General features: G+C 41.4%; 1 long non-coding RNA gene across 1 annotated transcript; it reads right to left on the reverse strand.

The window, feature by feature from the left end:
• Window positions 1-3,317: 3,317 nt before the first annotated feature.
• Window positions 3,318-19,991, reverse strand: LOC103013944 (uncharacterized). Its single transcript, XR_449943.2, has 3 exons — window positions 19,887-19,991; window positions 15,914-16,035; window positions 3,318-4,580 (listed from the first exon to the last, which is right to left on the reverse strand). It is a non-coding gene; the product is annotated as an uncharacterized LOC103013944 (long non-coding RNA).
• Between the last annotated feature and the right edge of the window lie 2,342 nt (window positions 19,992-22,333).

Here is a 22,333-nt window from a genome sequence, read left to right on the forward strand (position 1 = left end):
CCCGCCCTCACGCCATACAGGCCCGCGGCGAGACTGCCCCTCCTCCCGGCCCGGCCGACAGGGCAGCGCAGGCGGAGGCCAGCCCCGCGATGGGAGCCGGCCCTGCCCCCGCGCCCGGGGGCTTCCCAGCGGCCCGGAGTTCGCGTCAACTTACAGGCATTCGCTCGGGGGCCGGCGGAGAGGAGGGAAACCCACCACTGCTGGCCCGCCGCCGACCCGCCGCCTCCTTCTGCCTCCTCCCCGCCTCCAGGCCCAGTGGGCGCAGGTGGCGGGCAGGACCCTTCCACCCGCTGCGGGAAGCACCAGGAGCAGCCTTGGGGCCCCTCTGCCTGAGAAAGGGGGCCCGTCCTCCGACACCTGCTTCTTCCTCCCATACCTAGCAGCTTCCCACGCCTGTTGGTCTGACCTCTCCCCTGCTGCCGCCATGGGAACAGTCAAGGCTTTGGGCCAAATTCTAGTTCACTCTGTGTGTGCCGTGCGGGAAAAAATGGGGAATGTGCCATGGCAGAGCCTGGGCATTTCAAGTCCTTTTCTGGATTCGCACAAGCTCCTTTTTACAAGCATCTTTATCCGGGGTTCAGCTAATCCAAAAACCCAGGTGGCTGTTCTTTTTTTTTTTAATCTGTAGGCTTCTTTGAACCAGATCTTTGTATAGAGATAAATATCCTTGTATCCTTTAGGCCAGAAGTGGCCTCCATTCTTTAGTGGTCCCGCTTCCAACCCACCACTTTCTTTCCCTCTGATCTCAAAGTAATTTGATAGAGAGGAGGAAGGGAACAGAACTTTCGTCACTCGCCTGAGCGCCTGGCACTGTTCTAGATGCCTTCCAAACACTTTGTCATTTACTACCCCCGAACAACCGGTAGGTAGACATCATATCCGTTGTAGAGGTGAGAAAGCTGAAACTCAGAGACCTAAGTATCCTGGCCCAGGTCTGCCAGCTTCCAAAGCTGTGCCTCCTGCCATCACTTTCTCCTGCACACTTAGGACATGTTTCCATCCCTGAGACCCTAGTAGAAGAGTTTGGTTTAGCAAACACCAGCTACTGTGCCAGAACAGACCATGGAACCAGGTGTGGCAACCTGCTTGAGAAGAGGAGCCAAATATTTTACCGTAGTTGAGCCATCCTGGAACAGAAATGAATAAGTCAACTTTAAAAGAAAATGCACAAGACTGCTATTAGCTTTTCAAGGACTTTTGCATGACTGGGGGTGGAGGGGAGAAGGTGAAGGAGGCTAATAGGGAGGAAGGTGAATGATTTATATGTGATGTGCTAATTTAGTCAGGAGGTAGGAATGATAAGTAGGTCAGTCTTCCCACACAAATAAGACACAGTTGACCTAGGATTAGTGAGGCAAGCCATTTGGGCTGTTTTTCCAGTAGTGTGATAGTGGCCAAGTGTCATGGACAAGACCTCACCCACTTTTCTTTGGGAGTAAAGAGTGTGGGAAATGGTGGCCAGATCTGAGGTACAAATCACAGTTCTATCACATTCCATTCCTGCTATGATGTAAGCCTGTCTCACCACAGTGGCGACGGAGAACACAGGGTCAAAATCACTTTAATCTGCTTCAAGGTCATCGCTTGTAGAATGTACAAGAATCATATTCAACTTTGTCATGAAAAGTTGACAGAAATGTGAGTTTTGTGTAACGGGAGTTATTGTTTAATGTGTACAAAGGTTTAGTTTGGGATGATAAAAAACTTTGGAGATGGATAGTGGTGATAGTCACAAAACAATGAAAATGTACTTAATGCCACTACATACTTAAAAATGGGTCTTTTTTAATCCCTCCCTCTTTCTCCTCCTTGCTACCCAACCTGGTCAAGCAACCACGGATACATTTTCTGTCCCTACATATCAGTTTGTGTTTCCTAGGATTTTATATAAATGGGACCATACAGTGTGTCCATTTCAAATGGCTTCTTTCAGCAAAATTATTTTGAAATTCATTGACACTGTAGCATATATCAGTAGTTCATACCTTTTTATTACTGAGTAGTATTCCATTGTAAGGATATATCACTATATATATATGTATATATATATGTGTGTATATATATATATAATATATATATATATATTATATATATATATATATACCCCCATCCCCTTGTTGATGAACATTTGTGTTGTTTCCCATTTTTAGCTATTGCAAATAAAGCTGTATGAACATTCATGTACAGGTCTTTTTATGGATATATGCTTTCATTTTTCTTGGATAAATACCTATGAGTGGAATGGCTGGATCATATGAAAGTTTTACGTTTAACTTTTTAAGAAATTGCCAACTTTTCCCAAAATAATTGTACTATTTTACATTCCCACCAGCAGTGTATGAGAGTTCTAGCTTCTCTACATCCTCATCAACACTTATTATGGTCAATGTTTTTAAGTTTAGCCACTCTAATAGATGTGAGGTGGTTATCTCATTGTGGTTTAAATTTTAATTTTTCAAATAAGTAATGATGTTAGGCATCTTTTCGTGTGCTTATTTTTTCATGGAGTATTTGTTCAATCTTTTCTCCATTTTTTGTGTTTTCCTATTATAGTGTACATCTTTAACTTATCATTGCCAGGACAGATTTAGAAAATCCTGACCAAAGTCTAACAATCAAATGTGTCAGCAAATGTTAGAGTTTAAGTAAAATTTCACATTACAAAATAGCTACCAGGATATGTCCCAACAATCTCAAGTATTTTAACTGGAGCCGTCTTTAATATGCAGAACACTTTGAATTGAAATAAATGCTCTTAAAGAGGTCACTGCTACCTTTCCAAATGCCCATTAATTAAAAGCAGTTGGTGGGGAGCTTTAAGAAAGTGCTTTCACAGATACAAATCTGTAGATCATATTGTCATATACCTTCCCACCAGGACAATAGTAAAAAATGTTTTGGAGAATATCCCCTGTAAATACACAATGCCAGAGAATTACAAAGTATAATAAGAAGGAAACAGTCAGTTCTATTAGAAGGCTCAGAGGAGGCTAAGCGACTTTTAAGCAGCTACTATGTGCTAAACAATATTAGAGGTGCATTATGGGCAGCGAGATCATACAATTTATCACCCAAATAGGGATACTTTTGAGAGTGAAAGGGGGTACTGCTAATATTTTTTGTCTCAGGCAGTCCTGATAAGGCTCCTTGACAGTGTTCCTTTTTGCTCTCAAAAGTGTCCCTGTTTAGATGATAAATAAAATGGTCACTTCATTTATAGGCATCCCTCACAACAATCCTAAAATGGTAAATATTATCTATACCCATTTTACACTCAGAAACTGACTCAGTAAGAAAAGATACACAACCTGGCCAAAAGCAGATGGTTAATAGAGAGCAAAATTAGGATTTGAAACTGGGCTTGCTTTAGGATGATTTCTGAAGAACCAACTTCCTAGATCCCTCAAGAATCTAAAATCACCCTTGTAAGGCGCATCTACTCCTTTTTAAAAATTTCTGGCTTCATCTGGGGAGTACCCACCACTCACTTCATGGGATACTGTCAGTCTCTCAATCTCAGAGCCACCTCCTTCCCCACCAGAGGCTTTCACGTGGCCGACTTGTCAAAGGGTTTGCCCTATCCCCCCGAGGCATGGTTACTGGGTCCAAGGAGGCACGTGATCCAAGCAGGGCCCACCATTGTTCTTTTTGGTGAACAGATACAGAAGCTGCATATTTTGGTTAGAGCAGACAGAAAACTAACTCAAAGTGACATAGACAAAAAATGGGCTTAATTGGTTCATCTGACAGAAATGGCTGAAGTCGTTCTAACTTTAGGCATGACTGGACCCAGGGGCTCAATCAAAGTGTATCACAAGCCAGTGTATCTCCATATACCTCTTCTCTTCCACTGACTCTTCCCTTTTGGTGTCAGATTTACCACCAGAAGGTTCAGGCTTACATCCTAACCTCTCAGTAGCCACAAAGAAAAGGAAAAAAAAAGTCATAATAGAAAAATGAACCATTTCCCAACAGTTCCAACAAAAGTCCCAGAACTGAGTCTCACCGACCTGCTTTGGGTCACCTACCCCTCTCCACAGCAATCTCTTACCCACAGGGAGAAAAGCCCTGACTGGCAGGTGTGGGCCTGAGATGGTATGGAAGGTGATTAGGCAGCTCCTCCATCACCACAGGAGCTGAGAAAGGGGAGACGCATAACCCCAGAGGAAAAGGATGTTGGCAGGCCAAATAAAACGATGCCCATGTCATCTGCACGTGCTCTTCTTCCTCAGGTGTACATTAGAAGGGCCCCCTCACTTCCATGGACCCCTTTCAGAACCTTGCACTTAATTTTTTAATTCATTTTAAAAATTCTTTTTCCCAAAGGAGGTCCCTAAACTTATATACACTTCAGGCAAAAAGTCTGGAGATACCCTGTAAGGGAGTCATCCAGAATCCCCTTCTCTTACCGCCAGTTAGGCACCAAGATCTTGTCAATTGCTTACCTACATTCCCTTCTCTTCATTCCCAATAGCCTGAAGTTGAGGTTCTTACCATCTCTAGTCAGGGAATGGCATCCTGCCCACAGGCTTCCTCTCCCAGATTTATCTTCAAACCTGATGCCTTTCAGCATGGATTTCCTCAAAAAAAAAAAAAAAAGAAAAAAGAATATTACTAGGAATTCCCTGGCGGTCCAGTGGTTAGGACTCCATGCTCTCACTGCCAAGGGCCCGGGTTCAATCCCTGGTGGGGGAACTAAGATCCCGCAAGCCGTGCAGCACGGCCAAAAAAATAAAAATTAAAAAAATGATAATAATAGAATATTACTATATGATCCAGCAATTCCACTTCTGTGTATATACCCAGAAGACTTGAAAGCAGGACCTTGAAGAGATATTTGTGCACCCAAGTTCACAGCAGCATTATTCACAATAGTTAAGAGGTGAAAGCAACCCAAGTGTCTATCGATGGATGAGTGGAAAAGCAAAATGTGATACATACATACAATAGAATATCATTCAGCTTAAAAAAAATAAAAAGAAATTCTGACACATGCTACAACATGGACAAACCTTGAGGACATTATGCTAAATGAAATAAGTCAGTCACTAAAGGAAAAATACCGTATGATTCCACTTATATCAGGTACCTAGAGTAGTCAAATTCACAGAGACAGAAAGTAGGATGGTGGTTGCCACGGGCTGGGGGGAGGGAGAAATGAGTTCTTGTTTAATGGGTACAGAGTTTCAGTTTTACAAGATGAAGAGTTCTGTGGATGAATGGTGTGATGGTAGCACAACAATGTGAATATACTTAATGCTACTGAACAGTATACTTAAAAATGAATAAAATGTATGTTATGTGTACTTCACCATGATTTAAAAATCCCTGGTGCCTTAATCACTTTTCTAAATACACTATGATCATAGTATCCACCCTACTTAAAAGTCTAGTGGCTCTTCATTTGGCCACAGGGCCAAGCCCCAAGCTCTTCCGCTCACAGGGTTGTTGTAATGAGGATTTCAAGAAATCATGTGTGCAAGTGCTTAACTATATGGCAGTGCCTGGCACAGAGCAGTCACTCAATAATTGGGTGTTATCACCATTATCATCACCACAGTATTATCTGGCCTCTCCATACTTTTCCAGCCTGAATAGTCCATGCTGTTTCACGGTTAGGTGCCTCTACATAACCTGATTTTTTTCTGCTTCTATTGTTTAACATCTATCCTTCAAAATCCAACTCAAATATCACCTTTCCCCAGAAGCGTTCCTTGTATCACAAACCTCCTGTAGATTTATTCCCTTTCCTGTGTGTCCTTTCTAAATATTTTGTAAATATTCCTATTGTTGCTCCTGACACAGTGTATTTAATTTACTTGTTTACATGCCAACCATCTTCCTAGACTGTGAGTAGATTTAGGGCAGAAAACTGTGTATTGTTGATTGCAGCATCTTATATTGAGGCTGGCATATACTCGATGGTCAAGATGCTTACTCAGTGAAAGACTATGACAAGCACTTTCTTACAAATCTTATCCCATTGAATCCTCACGACAAGAATTTTAGAGATATATTATTGTCCTCAGTTTTTTTCAGATGGACGAAGCAGAGGCTCAGAGAGGTTAGTGACTTGTTCAAGGTTGCACAGCAGTGATATTAGAACCAGAATTTAGGGTTTTCTTCTGCTTCTGAACCCCATGTTTTTCTTACCACACTACACTACATCATTATAATCCATAGTTTCCTCAGGGAGGGAGTGTAAAGGAAACAGAAAAGTGAGAGCTAAACTCTGGGATTGCTCAGATTTGGAGGGGAAAAAAGAGATGGAGCAGGTGAAACAACGAAGAAGTGCAAAAAAGTCACTAAAATGAACCCAGAAAACAAGGTAGAAGAGAGTTTTAAGGGCAAAGGTGAGTAACGATATATAAAATAAGTGAAGACAAGAAAAAACATTTTATTTTTCACTATGGTCCTTCTTGATGAGAAGCCCCAAGACCACGGTAGAAATCAAATAACTGGGTAAGACAGGGAAGGGTTGGTAAAGAAACGGAGGCAGCAGGAGTAGAAAACCCATCTCTCGTGGGAAGAAGCAAAGAAGTGTAGCGGTCCTTAATAAGAAGGCAGGTGGGGGACTTCTCTGGTGGTGCAGTGGTTAAGAATCCGCCTGCCAATGCAGGGGACACGGGTTCGAGCCCTGGTCTGGGAAGAAGTGCAGACCCAACGTAGCCAAAAATAAATAAATTAATTAATTAAAAAAAAAAGAAGGCAGGTGGGCTGAGAGAAGCAGAGCAAAGAATCCCTAGGCTTACAATGGAAGGGGCCCGGGAGAGCTGGACAGATTGACTGGCCATGGACCACAGGGGCCAGCCAGGAGCTGAGGGAGTAAGTGCTTCCTCTGGAGGTCCGGAGGGGAGGCCTGCCCCCCTCTCCCTATCCCCCACCTCCTGCCTCGGTCTCCCTTTCTCTCTCTCCTTCCTCTCTTCACTCCCATATTCATTCACTCCTCATTCATTTTCTCCCCTTGTCTCCTCTGCCCTTCTCTCTCCTTTGGCCTTTATTCTTGCCTTATTCCTGCTTGAAGCCACTGCTAAATCCCAGTCATTTTATCTATTGGCATTCAGGATCAAAGAAATTGCTGTTGAGGTTTGGTGTTCAAAATCAAACCAATCTTTCAACAGCTGCCAGAACTTGGCAGTCTGGGGAAAGAGTTTAGGAAGAGCGGTGAGGTCCCAATCAGGGATTCATAACCTTCGCAAGACTGTTATGCAAGTGATTTTTGTGCATGTGCTCAGGGACATTTTTCTGGGAGAGGATCCTACTGCTTTCGTTGATTCTCAAAGGGAAAGAGGATCATAAAGTTTCGGAGTCTCATTGCTTTTCACCTTCATCAAATACAGTTGCTTCTTTTGAGCTTCTTTACAATAATTGTGTTCTTGATTTTGATAAGGATGTAGTTAAAAGCTTCTGTTTGCAACGAGTAGGGTTAACATCAAGAATCGCAGCTAAGCAACCATTGTGAAGTGCAAAATGACTCACATTCCAATCTTTGTTGCTTATCGGAAAGCTTAGATAATTTAAGATGGTATCAAAATACTAATGCAGTTTAATTCCTCCGTAAACTTGTTCACTCAGAAATGCAAAGACCAGAGCTCCCTATTGAAATGCAATTCCTTTTCACTCTTTGAGGAAGCAGGAATCATTTTCTCAATGGTCTAAATTTCAGCACACAGCTATTCTAACAACGGAGAGTATTTCCACAGAAAGTTGCTTAGCACCTGTTTCTTGAAATAAACATGTTTACCTTTGGCAATGAAGACATTTGGAAAAGAGGCATTTTGTTCAATAGTATTAAAAACATTAATATAGTAAACTAAACTAACTGGTTTTTCTTTTACTTCTCATTACATTATAAACTCCAGGAGGGCAGGAACCAATCTGTTCAACATTGTATCTCCCACACTTTATACACAGTAGCTATTCAATAAATATCTAATAAATGAATGAAAAATAAGCTGATAACAGAATGTATTTTATAGAATGCATTTTTGAAGGCATGCCATTTGATCAACCCTTCCTTCACTCCTTTCATTAGCTATTTGTTGAGTGCCCATCCTGTACTGGGGGCTCTTCTAGGCCCAGGAAATACAATGGTAAATGAGACAGTTAAGATCCTTCTTTTTATTTATGTATTTAGGCCGTGCCGTGCGGCCTGCGGGATCTTAGTTCCCCAATCAGGAATCAAACCCGTGCCCCCTGCATTGGAAGCGTGATGTCTTAACCACTGGGCAGCCAGGGAAGTCCCAATGGAAAAAGAATTTGAAAATGAATAGAAAAAAAAAAATTTAAGTAAAATTTTTAGAAATTTATAAAATAAAAATCACCCCAAAACCTGCTCAAAAAAAAAAAAATCCTTCTTTAGGAGCTTTCAATCTCCTGGGGGTGGGACACAGACCTTAATCAAGCAAATACAATAGGGAAGATGATTTCTTGTAGTCATGAAGACAGCAAATCGATACTGTGCTAGAGAGTCTGTGTGCAGCTTCAGAGAGGGTAGTCAGGGAGCAGGTGATATTTAAGTGGAGATCTGAATGGCGAGATGAGCTGGAGGATTCAAGAAACACAGAGAAGTGGCTGGAGGTCTGGAGCAAGAGGGAGAAGGATGACGTGGGAGAGGTAGGCAGAGGCCAGATCAAGCAAGGTATTGAAGGCTGTGAGGAATTTGGCCTTAAAAGAGTAACAGTGGTGATCTGAGGTCCTGAAAAATTCTTTTGTGCTTGTTTTTTGAATTAAAGAAAGATTAAAATAAGCCCAGAGAAGTGAACTATTGAGGTGACTTAAAAATAGAAATTCTTGAGTGAGTTATCTGATACCTCATCCAAAAAATGAAATTTTTAAGTAGGTGGGCCCATTTCCCAGCCATTCTAGATAAATAACCACCTATTACATTATAATGCTTGTTCAAGTAAAATCCTTACTACTTAGGGGAGAATGTAGTCAACATAACAGGAAAACATTTTTCCACTCTTTTTTGTGTGTTTAGAATTGGCTACTCTACTAGTTTCCATTTCTTTCTCCAGTTTTGCATTTTAAAGTGCTTGGATCATGATCACAGATTTAAAAAATATTTTGACCTCACCCAGCCTTTGTTTCAAAAAGTTTTCAAAGAAACTGCTTTGTAAAGTGATGGAAGCACTCTTTACTTTCAGCTTGAAGCAGGTATAGGTATGATTTACAGGCATTACAGGCATACCTCGAAGATATTGCGGGTTCAGTTCCAGACCACCACAATAAAGCAAATGTTGCAATAAAGCAAGTCACACAATTCTTTTGGTTTCCCAGTGCATATAAAAGTCATGTTTACACTGCACTGTAGTCTATGAAGTGTGCAACAGCATTATGTCTAAAAACACATTGTATACACCTTAATTAAAAAATTGTTTATTGCTGAAAAATGCTGACCATCATCTGAGCCTTCAGCGAACCGTAATCTTTTTGCTGGTAGAGGATGCTGTCTCAATGTTGATGGCTGCTGACTGATCAGGGTGGTGATTGCTGAACACTGAAGTGGCTGTGACAGTTCCTTAACATAAAGCAATGCAGTTCGCCACACAGATGGACTCCTCCTTTCATGAACGGTTTCTCTGTAGCAGGCAGTGCTGTTTAACAGCATTTTACCCACAGTAGAACTTTTAAAGTTGGAGTCAGTCCTCTCAAACCCTGCTGCTGCTTTATCAACTCAGTTTACATGATATTCTAAATCTTTTGCTTTCATTTCAACAATCTTCACAGCATCTTCACCAGGAGTAGATTCCATGTCAAAAAATTAATTTCTTTGCTCATCCATAAGAAGCAACTCCTTATCCATTCAAGTTTTATCTTGAGATTACATCAATTCAGTCACATCTTCAGGCTCTACTTCTAATTCTAGTTCTCTTGCTAGTCCCACCACAACTGCAGTTACTTCCTCCACTGAAGTCTTGAACCTCTCAAAGGCATCCATGAGGGTTGGAATCAACTTCTCCCAAATTCCTGTGAGTGTTGATATTTTCACCTCTTCCCGTGAATCACAATGGTCTTGATGGCATCTAGAACGGTGAATCCTCTCCAGAAGGTGCTCAATTTACTTTGCCCAGATCCAGCAGAGGAATCCCTATCGATGGCAGCTATGGACTTACGAAATGTATTTCTTAAATAATAAGACTTGAAAGTTGAAATTACTCCTTGATCTGTGGGCTGCAGAATGAATGCTGTGTTAGCAGGCTTGAAAACAACGTTAATCTCATTTTACATCTCCATCAGAGCTCTTGGTGACCAGGTGCATTGTCAATGAGCAGTAACATTTCGAAAGTAATCTTTTTTTCTGGGCAGTAGCTCTCAACAGTGGGCTTAAAATATTCAGTAAACCATGTTGTAAACAGATGTGCTGTCAGCCAGGCTTTGTTGTTCCATTTATAGAGCACAGGCAGAGTAGATTTAGCCTAATTCTTAAGGGCCCTAGGATTTTTGGATTGGTAAATGAGCACTGGTTTCAACTTAAAGTCACCAGCTGCATTAGCCCCTAACAGAGTCAGCCTGCCTTTGAAGCTTTGAAGCCAGGCATTGAAAATCTGTTGTTTAGTGTAGCACCTTCATTAATGATCTTAGCTAGATCTTCTGGATAACTTGCCGCAGCTTCGACGTCAGCACTTGCTGGTTCATCTTGTACTTTTAAGTTATTGGATATGGCTTCTTTCCTTAAACCTCTGCTAGCTTTACGCTTTTCTTCTGCAGCTTCTCACCTCTCTCAGCCTTCACAGAACTGAAGAGAGTTAAGGTCTGCTCTGGATTAGTCTTTGGCTTAAGGGAACATCATGGGTGGTCTGATCTTCTATCCAGACCACTAAAACTTTCTGTGTATCAGCAGTAAGGCTGTTTCGCTTTCTTATCATTGGTGTGTTCACTGGAGTAGCACTTTTAATTTTCTTCAAGAACTTTTCCTTTGCCTTCACAACTTGCCTAACTGGCACAAGAGGCCTAGTGTTCAGCCGGTCTCTGTTTTCAACATGCCTTCCTCACTAAGCTTAATTATTTCCAGCTTTTGATTTAAAGTCTCACATCTTTAAGAAAGATGTGAGGCTCTTCCTTTCACTTGAAAACTTAGAGGCCATTGCAGGGTTATTAATTGGCCTACTTTCAATATTGCTGTGTTTCAGGGAATAGGGAGGCCCAAGGAAAGGGAGAGTGATGGAGAGTGGCTGGTCAGTGGAGCTGTCAGAACGCATACAACATTTATCAGTTAAGTCCACCACCTTACATGGGTGTCTTATGTTATACAGTTACAGTAGTAACATCAAGAATCACCATCATAAATATAATAATAGCAAAATAGTTTGAAATATTGGGAGAATTACCCAAATGGGACACAGATACATGAAGTGGGCAGATGCTGTTGGAAACATGGTGACATAGACTTACTCGATGCAGGGTTGTCACCAACCATCAATTTATATAAAATGCAGGGTCTTCAAAGCACAATAAACGAAGTGCAATAAAACAATGCATTCTTGTATTCCAAATCCAAAAACAGAAATCAATTTCAGCTGTTGCAATTTGCCTTTGAATTATTTGGTTTTACTACTGTCCTGCCAGAAGTTATACAAGAAAAAAGGGATATGTTTCCTCCTATGGTTTCATGAGATTTAAATGATCATATACTATTATTTTTAAGCATATGTTCCCAAGGTGAAATTGGACTTCCTTCATTAAAAACTACCCCTCAGTTATTTATCTTACACTACATTTATTCACATACTCTTATCTTTGCATATATGAGTTAGACCACCATTAGTCATTATCACACAATTAGCGTTGATAATGATCACCCTTTTCTTTTTTAACATCTTTATTGGAGTATAATTGCTTTACAATGGTGTGTTAGTTTCTGCTTTATAACATAGTGAATCAGCTATACATGTACATATATCCCCATATCTCCTCCCTCTTGCTTCTCCCTCCCACCCTCCCTATCCCATCCCTCTAGGCGGTCACAAAGCACCGAGCTGATCTCCCTGTGCTATGCGGCTGCTTCCCACTAGCTATCTATTTTACATTTGGTAGTATATATAAGTCCATGCCACTCTCTCACTTCGTCCCAGCCTACCCTTCCCCCTCCCCGTGTCCTCAAGTCCATTCTCTACGTCTGCATCTTTATTCCTGTCCTGCCCCTAGGTTCTTCAAAACCTTTTTTTTTTTTTTATTCCATATATATGTGTTGGCATATGTTATTTTTCTCTTTCTGACTTACTTCACTCTGTATGACAGACTCTAGGTCCATCCACCTCACTACAGATAACTCAACTTCATTTCTTTTTATGGCTGAGTAATATTCCATTGTATATATGTGCCACATCTTCTTTATCCATTCATCTGTTGATGGACACTTAGGTTGCTTCCATGTCCTGGCTATTGTAAATAGTGCTGCAATGAACATTGTGGTACATGACTCTTTGAATTATGGTTTTCTCAGGCTATATGCCCAGTAGTGGGATTGCTGGGTCATATGGGAGTTCTATCTTTAGTTGTTTAAGGAACCTCCATACTGTTCTCCATAGTGGCTGTACCAATTTACATTCCCACCAACAGTGCAAGAGGCTTCCCTTTTCTCCACACCCTCTCCAGCATTTGTTGTTTGTAGATTTTTTGATGATGGCCATTCTGACTGGTGTGAGGTGATACCTCACTGTAGTTTTTTTTTTTTTTTTCTCACTGTAGTTTTGATTTGCATTTCTCTAATGATTAGTGATGGTGAGCATTCTTTCGATCATCCTTCTTTAATGCAAGTGTAGGGGAGGAAAAAACTTTTCCTCTACCCTCTTAGGTTTGGTCACTGATGACTGCAAATTAAACTGGCAAAAGACATTAACAGGAGAAAAGATTTACTATGCATACACATGGGAGCTTCACAGAAAAGAAGTGAAAACCCAAAGAAGTGGTTAGACTTGAGAGCTTATATATCATTTTAACATAGGGCCATGAATATGGAAGAGTAACATGACAAAAGTAAAGAGGTTCTGGCTTCTAGTGGCATAAAACTGGGGGAAGGTAAATATATGGGGGAAATGAATGCAGATAAGGGTTATTTTAGTAAGGTTTGCTATGCAAACTCCAGTGATAAGAGTCTCTTGTGATTAAGGGTCTCTTCCTAGTATAGGAGAGGGAAGGGGCGGTGACACCTTCACAAAGGGAAATTTATGCCCTGATTTTAGTCAGAAAAGTGGAAGGCAGCAGGTTCCTCCTGTGTCTGTTGTTTCTTAATTGCCTTCACTTCAAAATAATCCTCATGCCAAAGCAACATATTGGGGGGAGGGCACATTCTGATCTTCTTCACATGTTATCCCCATCTTTCTATTACATCTTACATCCATGGGATGGGGTCATGTTTTATCCCTAGTTGAGTTCTGAGTGCAAAGCAGGTGTCCACTTCTTATTTATGAGTTAAAATTGCAGTATAGTCAATTATAATGCATACACCTCAATTTAAAAATGCAGTGTTACCTCCTGAAGACTACTGAGTTATTTATATAACCATCCAGAAGAGTGATTAATACATAACTTATCAGCTCCTTCAGATGTAAGCCAAAAATACTGTTCTAATCAGCATCAATCCACAAAGGATAAGTGAAGGTTGGCAAACGGTGCTCTTAAAATGCACACATCTTTTCATCCAGTTCATTTATTCACTCAACAAATATCTGTTGGGTGGTTACTGTGTGCCAGGTTCTGTTTTAGACTCTAGAGAGACAGCAGTGAGCAAGACACAGTACATGCCTTCCAAGTCATGGCTTTCCCTGCTTGGGTTTTACTATTTGAACTGATTCATGAAAAGTCAAGATGTTTGTTTTTATATCTTTGATTTAACCAAAAACACACGTGCCTCAAGATAGCAGCACACCCAGTCTTGTCCTACTCTTGTGGGACTCACCTATGCTTCCAGGATGAATGCACACGTCTTTGAGTTTACAAAGCCCTCCTCACGTGGAATGTCTCACTGATAACTACTGGGGTGGGAGGGGGACACTCTCTGAGCCTCATACATTTCACCTTCACATTCTTTGTTCTAGGCAATGACTTGCTTTTAGTTATTTAGTAAAACAGCTGTGTCCAGAAAGCCTTTTTCCATGTCATCTTCTGCTTTACCTGCTCTCTCTCTCTCACTAAGCTCACGAGTCATTTTCTTCAGGAAGCCTCCCTGGCTCCCCTAATCCGGTTAAGTACCTCCTCTGGGCTCCTACGACTTTTAGTTTTTAACCTCTGTCATAGAAATTATTGCATATCATAATTGTCTAGCCTCTCTTTTCACTAGACTGTGTGCTCCTTTAATTTAGAGATTAATTCTTCTACATCTTTGATGACCATATTAAAAGAAAGAAAAAAAAGGGACGTCCCTGGTGGTCCAGTGGTTAAGACTCCACACTCCCAATGCAGGGGGGCCTGGGTTCGATCCCTGGTCAGGGAACTAGATCCCGCATGTAGCAACTAAAGATCCCGCACACTGCAACGAAGATCCCGCATACCACAACTAAAGACCCGGTGCAGCCAAATAAATAAGTAAATAAATATTTTTTTAAAAAGAGAGAGAGAGAAAAAGAAAGAAGAAAGGCAACATGTGGGGCGAAACTGATAAGAATTCCCCTCAGAGTCCATTTTTCTGGAGTCAGACCCACTTGGTCCAAAGCCAGCATCAATAATTCTTAGTTGTGAAACTTTGGGCGAGTTACTTAACTCAGCTGGGTCTCTTGCTCTCAGCGCTAAGCAGGGGCTTAATAAGCATTTGCTTAATGAAAGAATAATAATGATCGTTACAGGCTTAATAATGACAGCTAACATCCATAGCACTTACTTTGTGCCAGGCACTGTTCTGAGCACTTTCCCCATATTATTACCTCCCTTAGTCCTCACATAATGCTGTGAGGTGGGTGCTACTGTATTCCTTCTACAGATGAAAGTGAAGAAACTGTGGCCCAGAGAGGGTGACCTGCCAGCTTACTCAGGGGGGCTCCAGAGTCTGTTCCCTTAACTATTACACCCTGCTGCTGCCTGCTGGCTGCTGGCTGCGAGGGAGAATAGGGGAAGAGAGAAGATGACGAACACAAAGAACCCCCTGCCTCATTCTTCCTTACTGGTATCTCATTCCCCAGGGGCGACACCCCCATATACCCAAAGTGCTGCTCTCCACTCGGGCATCCTTTCCTTTCATCCCAAACTCTCACCTGCTTACCAAACACACCTCACAGTTACTCTGTCTGGTTTGAGGGTCTAGCAGGAGAACACAGCTCCTAGAATACCCTTCACTGAAGAGTCTTTCTTCTCTACTTGGGATCTTCCTCCTCCTTGGCAGAACCAGCAGCTTTGGAAGATCCATGTGGGAGGATGGGTCCACAGGAGACCTCATTAATTGGGAGAGAGATGTTGGTTCCCTTTCCAATTTCTGAGCTTTCCTTCTCACTCACTAATCCACTTAATGTGTATGCTTTACGTTTACATATTACACATTATTTATTTCTAAAACAGTACATATATGCCTCTAGGAATGGTTAGTCTCAGTACAGAAGCCTGGGTCAATAAAGTAGATGGGCGTCTCTGAGGACCCCTGAAATCCGTCCCACACATGGGGTGAGCCCAGCAGCTAGGCTTGTATCCTTCAACTCTCCCCTCTCCGTTTAGCTGACTAGAAAACCAAGATGGGGCAATCAGTTCTCTTGCTTGGGTGTTTGATCCCTGGTTGGTCATTTCAACTTAGGTCTTATAAATTTAGAAGACATGAGGTGGTCATTTTCCATTTTATACGTAGAAAAGGAGAGAAAGCAGGTTTATTCGTTAGGTTCCAGGCTCCAGCTTCTTTCATGAAGACCAAAATAACACCAGCTTAAACAAGATAGAAGCATGTTTCTCTTTCCTAAAAGTGTCTGAACCTAGGCTGTCCAAGGCTAACCTGATGACTCCACGGAGTTGGACACCCAGGCTCCTTCTACCTCGTGTCTCTGCCACTTTCTCCTGGCAGTTTCCATCTCCAGGTCGAAGACATAGCTTCAGCTCTGCCATCTTCAGCCACACCTAGGCAGTGACAAGGGAAAATGAGGAGAGGAGCTCAAGCCTTTCTATGTAAGAGCATAACCTGGAAGTTGTACACGTACGTCACTCCTGTCTGTATCGCACTTGGCCACAGCCTGGTCAGCAGCTGCAATTAGCGGCAAGGGAGGCGTGGAAGCATAGCCTTTGGCTGGTAGCTTTGTGTCCAGCTAAAACGCTATTCCCATGGAAGGGGAGGAGTGATCGCGCAGGTACAACAAGCAGTCTCAGCTGGTTTCAAGCTCACACAGCTGGTCAGCATGGAGTTACCACGAAATAGAAACTCAGAGAAAAAGAGGCAGCGAGAGACTTGAGACCTACAAGGAGAGCCACACTGGTTCCTGTTGGCACTCAGTCCTCGGTTTCAGGCTCTTAGTGAGACCCAGCAGCTTTCTTTCTCTCACTTACAATAAAGGCTTGGTTTTGCATAAGCCAGCCCAAGGGTGCCTTCTGTTCTCTGACACCAAAAAGCCTTGTCTTAGACAGTCAACCTGATTATATGCTCCATGAATGCAACATTTTACTTTCTTACTCCTGACTCAGCGTTTCCACAGCTCCCGTGCTCAGTAGACAAACATTGATTTGACTTAATATATTGCTTCCTTTTGCAACTGGATGTATTGACTGTCTGTCTCCATCATTTTTGCCAGTTACAGACTGTAGGCTTCCAAATTACTTCAAAGAACAGAAAGGGTGGGCCTCCAGAGGGGATCGGGAATGTTTCAATTTGAGGCTTGAAGTGGAAAATACTAACAGCTTTGGCACAGGCCTTTCCCTGAAATCTGTCACCACTCAGAGGGAGGTGCCGTCATCAGTGGCAATAATGCAACAGCAGTGTTCACCCACCGTGATGCAAACTGGGAGGACCAGGAAGGCTTGGCCCCCTCGTGTGAACGGACAAACGATTATAGATCTGTGAGTTAAATACAAACTGATCCAGCTCACCCTCAAATTGAAAATACTCCAGCCCAGTCTTGGAGAAGACTCTTTTATGAAACTTTTTTTTCAGTGTTCTAAATTTAACCAGCTGGAAAGAGCACCATGCTATTAAATGTTTTTTTTTTTATTTAATGAAGGATTTGCTTTTTTAATGGGAAAGCTGCTGTCATCAAAAGGATGGAAAACAATACTCCTGACTAACTCATTTGATACAAAGCCCAGCACAACAACATACCCAAATACATGGTTTGATGATCATCTTCAAGAGAAAATAAAGCAAGGGGTTTTGAGAGGCTTGCCTAACCAGGGCCAGTAAGCTGCATTCCGTGGTATCATAATGAAAACAGCAGGACTGAAGTTAAACTAAAGAATTTTACATGTCTGCCTGGCACATAGAAGGTATTCAATCAATTCTTGTTGAATGAATACATTTCAAAACTGATGCTGAAGCAGTTAGTCCAGAAATATCTATAACACGATACGTTTACATTTATCTCTTAAAACACAGGACTTGTGAGTGAATATCAAAATTAATTTATACTGACAATGAAATCAAGTCCATTGGGGGTAAATTGTGTGAAGGCAGCAGGAGGACTTTTAAAGTGTGATGATTTAAAAATTATCAATTACAGCACTGCCATGTCCTGCCTTCCTCTACACATTGCAGTTAACTTTTACAGCGCTGAAAGATTCCTAATATCATCTTTACAATTTTACAGAGGGGTTATTGAGGACAGAATGCTGCTTGGCAGCATTTTTATCCTTTACTCTTTCAAGAACATGTTTTCAAGTCCTACGTTTCTGAGTCTTTTTATGAAAATGATATGTTCATTTATTGACGTTAAGTTAGATAATGCTCTGGTACCAGTATTTTCCAAAAAAAGATATTTTCCCTTCAGAGGCAACTAGTTTAGCACTGTATCCGGAGGTCTCTAAGACCACTCCCAAGTTTGATGATTCATGAGAGGGACTCACAGGACTCAGCAGCCCGTCCTACTCACGGCTCTGATTTATTACAGTGAAAGGACACAAAGCACAGTCAGCAAAGGGAAGAGCAGGTAGGCGAAGTCTGGGGAAAGCCAGGCACAAGCATCTATGGGTCCTCTCCCAGTGGAGTCCCAAAGGACACACTTGGTTCTTTGATTAAGCAAAGAATTCTGCATGTGAGACGCCAACCAGATCTCCTTGGAGACTCAGTGCCCAAGGTTTTTGATTGTGCACGCAGGCAGCCTCTGCCTGGCACAAGCCCAAATTCCAGACTCTCAAAAGGAAAGCGGGGGTTGAGCATAAACCACGTTGTGTGTATAAACAGTTTGGACACAGCGAGCCGGTCTTATCAGTTAAGGGTGGGAACCTTCTTAAAATCTATGTTCCCAGACACCAGCCAAGGGCCAACCTTGCAAGCAGACCTCTCCTTGTATAGCAGTTTAGGCCTGTGTATTGGTTTCACATGATTTCAAACCCACTTTTTTTTTTTTTGATCTAAGACTGAAGTTGTTTTGATCCAAGAGTGAAGTTGTTTACATTGAGGAAGCTGTGTCCTGATGTCATAAACATCTATTGTCGTCTCTAAGCGCTCAGTAGCTCAGCTGTTGGCAGGCACTGCTGGGGGCCTATGGATAAGAATGCGTGAGGAGCCACTCTGGCTAGGGGACATTTCAGCCTTAAACACCAAGAGTTGGTGAGGACTTACCAAGACCATTCGGTCTGGGCAAGGCTACCCTTTGCTGATCTAAATAGCTCTCTGAAGACCCTGGGGCACTAGCCCCTGCCTCGGCAAGGTGCCTCTTTGCCAGCAGTGGTGAAAACTGTGCAGCAGCCTCGTGAAGGGGAGCGTCTTGCCCGCCAACACCAATGCTTTCATCCCTAGCAACAAGGGACTTCCGCTTCTCTAGCAGCTGGAAGTCAGCTCTTGGTTGGCTAAGCTGACTATTCTGAACCAGCTTGTGCAAAGGCACACCTCAACTAAATTTGGACTTTACTCCTTTCATCTCCCCCTTACCTGGAACAATACTGTAATTAATCTATCATTGGTTTGGACTATGTTATTTTTTTACTGGCTTATTAAGAGACTTATCCTGTATGCTATTGGCTTGTGAAATTATTATAATTCCCACGGTGAACCTATGTTAAATAAATTATTGGCAAACACATTCTCAGTCTCTGAGCATAATTTGTCTGAAAATAAAAGAGCCTGCTATGTTAACTCTTTTCTGCACAAATATCATCAGAAGAACATCAATAAGCATGATAATGACATTAGTAAGTTCGAAGTTTTTTCCCCTAAGTTGATGTCTAGTTCTTCTCTTTGATCATTATGTAATTAACATTTATGGAGTCCTTATCACATACTAGGCACATGGTTTAAGTCATTTAATTTTTACAGTAAACCTAAAAAGCAGGTCATGTTTTTGTCCCCATTGTACAGATGAAAACATTTATATCCAGTGCAGTTAAGTAACTTGCCCAGTCTTACAACTAATAACTGGTAGTACTAGGATTGGCCAGGAAGGTCTGACTCTAGAACATGTGCTCTGGGGGGAGTTCTTAAAAATTTCACTATACCCCTTTTATATCTTCTCTTTCTTTCTTTTAATGGGGTCATTGAAAAACCTACACACATACACACGCACACACACACACATACACACACACACACACATCTATATCTCTCCATGTTGTACTAGTAGATCACAAGGACAACCAAGAACAGAACCTGGTGTGGGCCGGCCTTTAAAGACATACTTAAATGAACAAATGATTAACCTTAACAACTGAACATCTAGTGTTTATGAAATTCATCCTTAAAAATAACATCATGTTGATTCTTGAAACTCAGCAGAAGGAGCCCAATGCAAGAAAGCTGGGCCAGCCACACGCATAAGTACTTTCCTTACCTGTCCATTTGGACCTTTTGTGAATTGCTGTGTATTTTTCAAAGTTTGGAAGACTTAATATCTTGCGAAATAATGCACATATTTATCATCACTTTTTGAGTTTTTCCAACGTGTAGAGCACAGGATTTCTGCTTTTTTTCCCTAAAAAACAAGAGCCATGAGCAATGGAAAGTGTTTTGGAGGCCTGCCTATCCGCTGTTCACAGATTCCTCTGGAGCTCAGCTTCCGCCCAGGTGAGGCCAGAACACTGTTGTTATACAGCACAATTTGATTTGTGAGAAAGTTACGTTGGGAACCCAAGTGCCTTTTGAAAGAGGCCAACTGTCCTAGAGAGGTTGCAAAGGGCCTGGAGGACCCTGCATCTGGGTCCTAGGGCAGGGAGGAAAGCAAGTTTGAAGAAGCAGAACCAAGAAGCGTGAGGCTGCCAGGAAATTAGAGTTGAAAAGATTCCAGAAAGTATGAAACTGAGGAAATGATAATTGTTTCCTTCTTTGTAATCGATTGTTTCAGGGCTCTACCCCAAGGTGATAAAAATACCTAATTTTTAGATGGTGCTTTACTGTTTCTTCAAAGTACTTTCACATTCATCATCTCACATCCTCCTCACAGCAGCCTGGAAGGGAGGCCACATCTGTATTTTTATGCCCATTTTGCTGATGAGAAACTAAGACTCAAGGATAAGGTGACTTTCCCAATACCTTGGGACTAGTGATTTATAGTCTTTTAAGCTTAGACAGTGCTTCTCAATCTTTAACGTGCAGACAAACCAATGGGGATCAGTAGGTCTAGTAAGTCTGAGGAGGGGTCCAGATTCTTCATTTCTAACAAGCTCCCAGGTGACATGATAAGAAATCAGAATGCAGAAGGCACTACTTTTAAATTATTATTTTTTATGGTGAAATAAAACCTACATTCACAGAAGTATAAAAATTATGTGCAGAATGCGAGAAAATATTTGCAAACGATGCAACTGACAGGGATTAATTTCCAAAATATACAAACAGCTCATATGGCTCAATATCAAAACAACAAACAACACAGTCAAAAAATGGGAGGAGGACCTAAATAGATGTTTCTGCAAAGAAGACATACAGATGGCCAACAGGCTCATGAAAAGATGCTCAATGTCGCTAATTATTAGAGAAATGCAAATCAAAACTACAATGAGGTATCACCTCCCACCAGTCAAAACGGCCATCATCAAACATCTACAAATAATAAATGCTGGAGAGGGTGTGGAGAAAAAGGAACCCTCCTACACTGTTGGTGGGAATGTGAATTAGTGCAGCCGCTATGGAGAACAGTATGGAGGTTCCCTAAAAAAGTAAAAATATAATTGCCATATGACCCAGCAATCCCACTCTCAGGCATATATGTGGAAAAGATGAAAACTCTAATTTGAAAAGATACATGCACCCCAATGTTCACAGCAGCACTATTTGTAACAGCTAAGACATGGAAGCAACCTAACTGTCCATTGACAGATGACTGAATAAAGAAGATGTGGTATATATATATATATATATATATATATATATATATATATATATGAAATGAAATATTACTCAGCCATAAAAAAGAAAAAATAATGTCATTTGCAGCAACATGGATGGACCTAGAGATGATCATACTAAGTGAAGTCACTCAGACAGAGAAAGACAAATATCATATGATATCATTTATATGTGGAATCTAAAAAAATGATACAAATGAACTTATTTACAAAACAGAAACAGACTAACAGACATAGAAAACAAACAAGACCAGAGGGCAGACAGCAGAAGCAAGAAGAACTACAATTCTGCAGCCTGTGGAACGAAAACCACATTCACAGAAAGACAGACAAAATGAAAAGGCAGAGGACTATGTACCAGATGAAGGAACAAGATAAAACCCCAGAAAAACAACTAAATGAAGTGGAGATGGGCAACCTTTCAGAAAAAGAATTCAGAATAATGATAGTGAAGATGATCCAGGACCTCAGAAAAAGAATGGAGGTAAAGATGGAGAAGATGCAAGAAATGTTTAACAAAGACCTAGAAGAATTAAAGAACAAACACCTAGAAGAATTAAAGAATAAACAAACAGAGATGAACAATACAATAACTGAAATGAAAAATACACTAGAAGGAACCGATAGCAGAATAACTAATGCAGAAGAATGGATAAGTGACCTGGAAGACAGAATGGTGGAATTCACTGCTGTGGAACAGAATAAAGAAAAAAGAATGAAAAGAAATGAAGACAGCCTCAGAGACCTCTGGGACAACATTAAATGCAACAACCTTCACATTACAGGGGTCCCAGAAGGAGAAGAGAGAGAGAAAGGACCCGAGAAAATATTTGAAAAGATTATAGTTGAAAACTTCCCTAACATGGGAAAGGAAATAGCCACCCAAGTCCAGGAAGCACAGAGAGTCCCATACAGGATAAACCCAAGGAGAAAC

The sequence above is a fragment of the Balaenoptera acutorostrata genome, chromosome 1 (assembly GCF_949987535.1).
Source record: "Balaenoptera acutorostrata chromosome 1, mBalAcu1.1, whole genome shotgun sequence".
Taxonomy (NCBI): Eukaryota; Metazoa; Chordata; class Mammalia; order Artiodactyla; family Balaenopteridae; genus Balaenoptera; species Balaenoptera acutorostrata.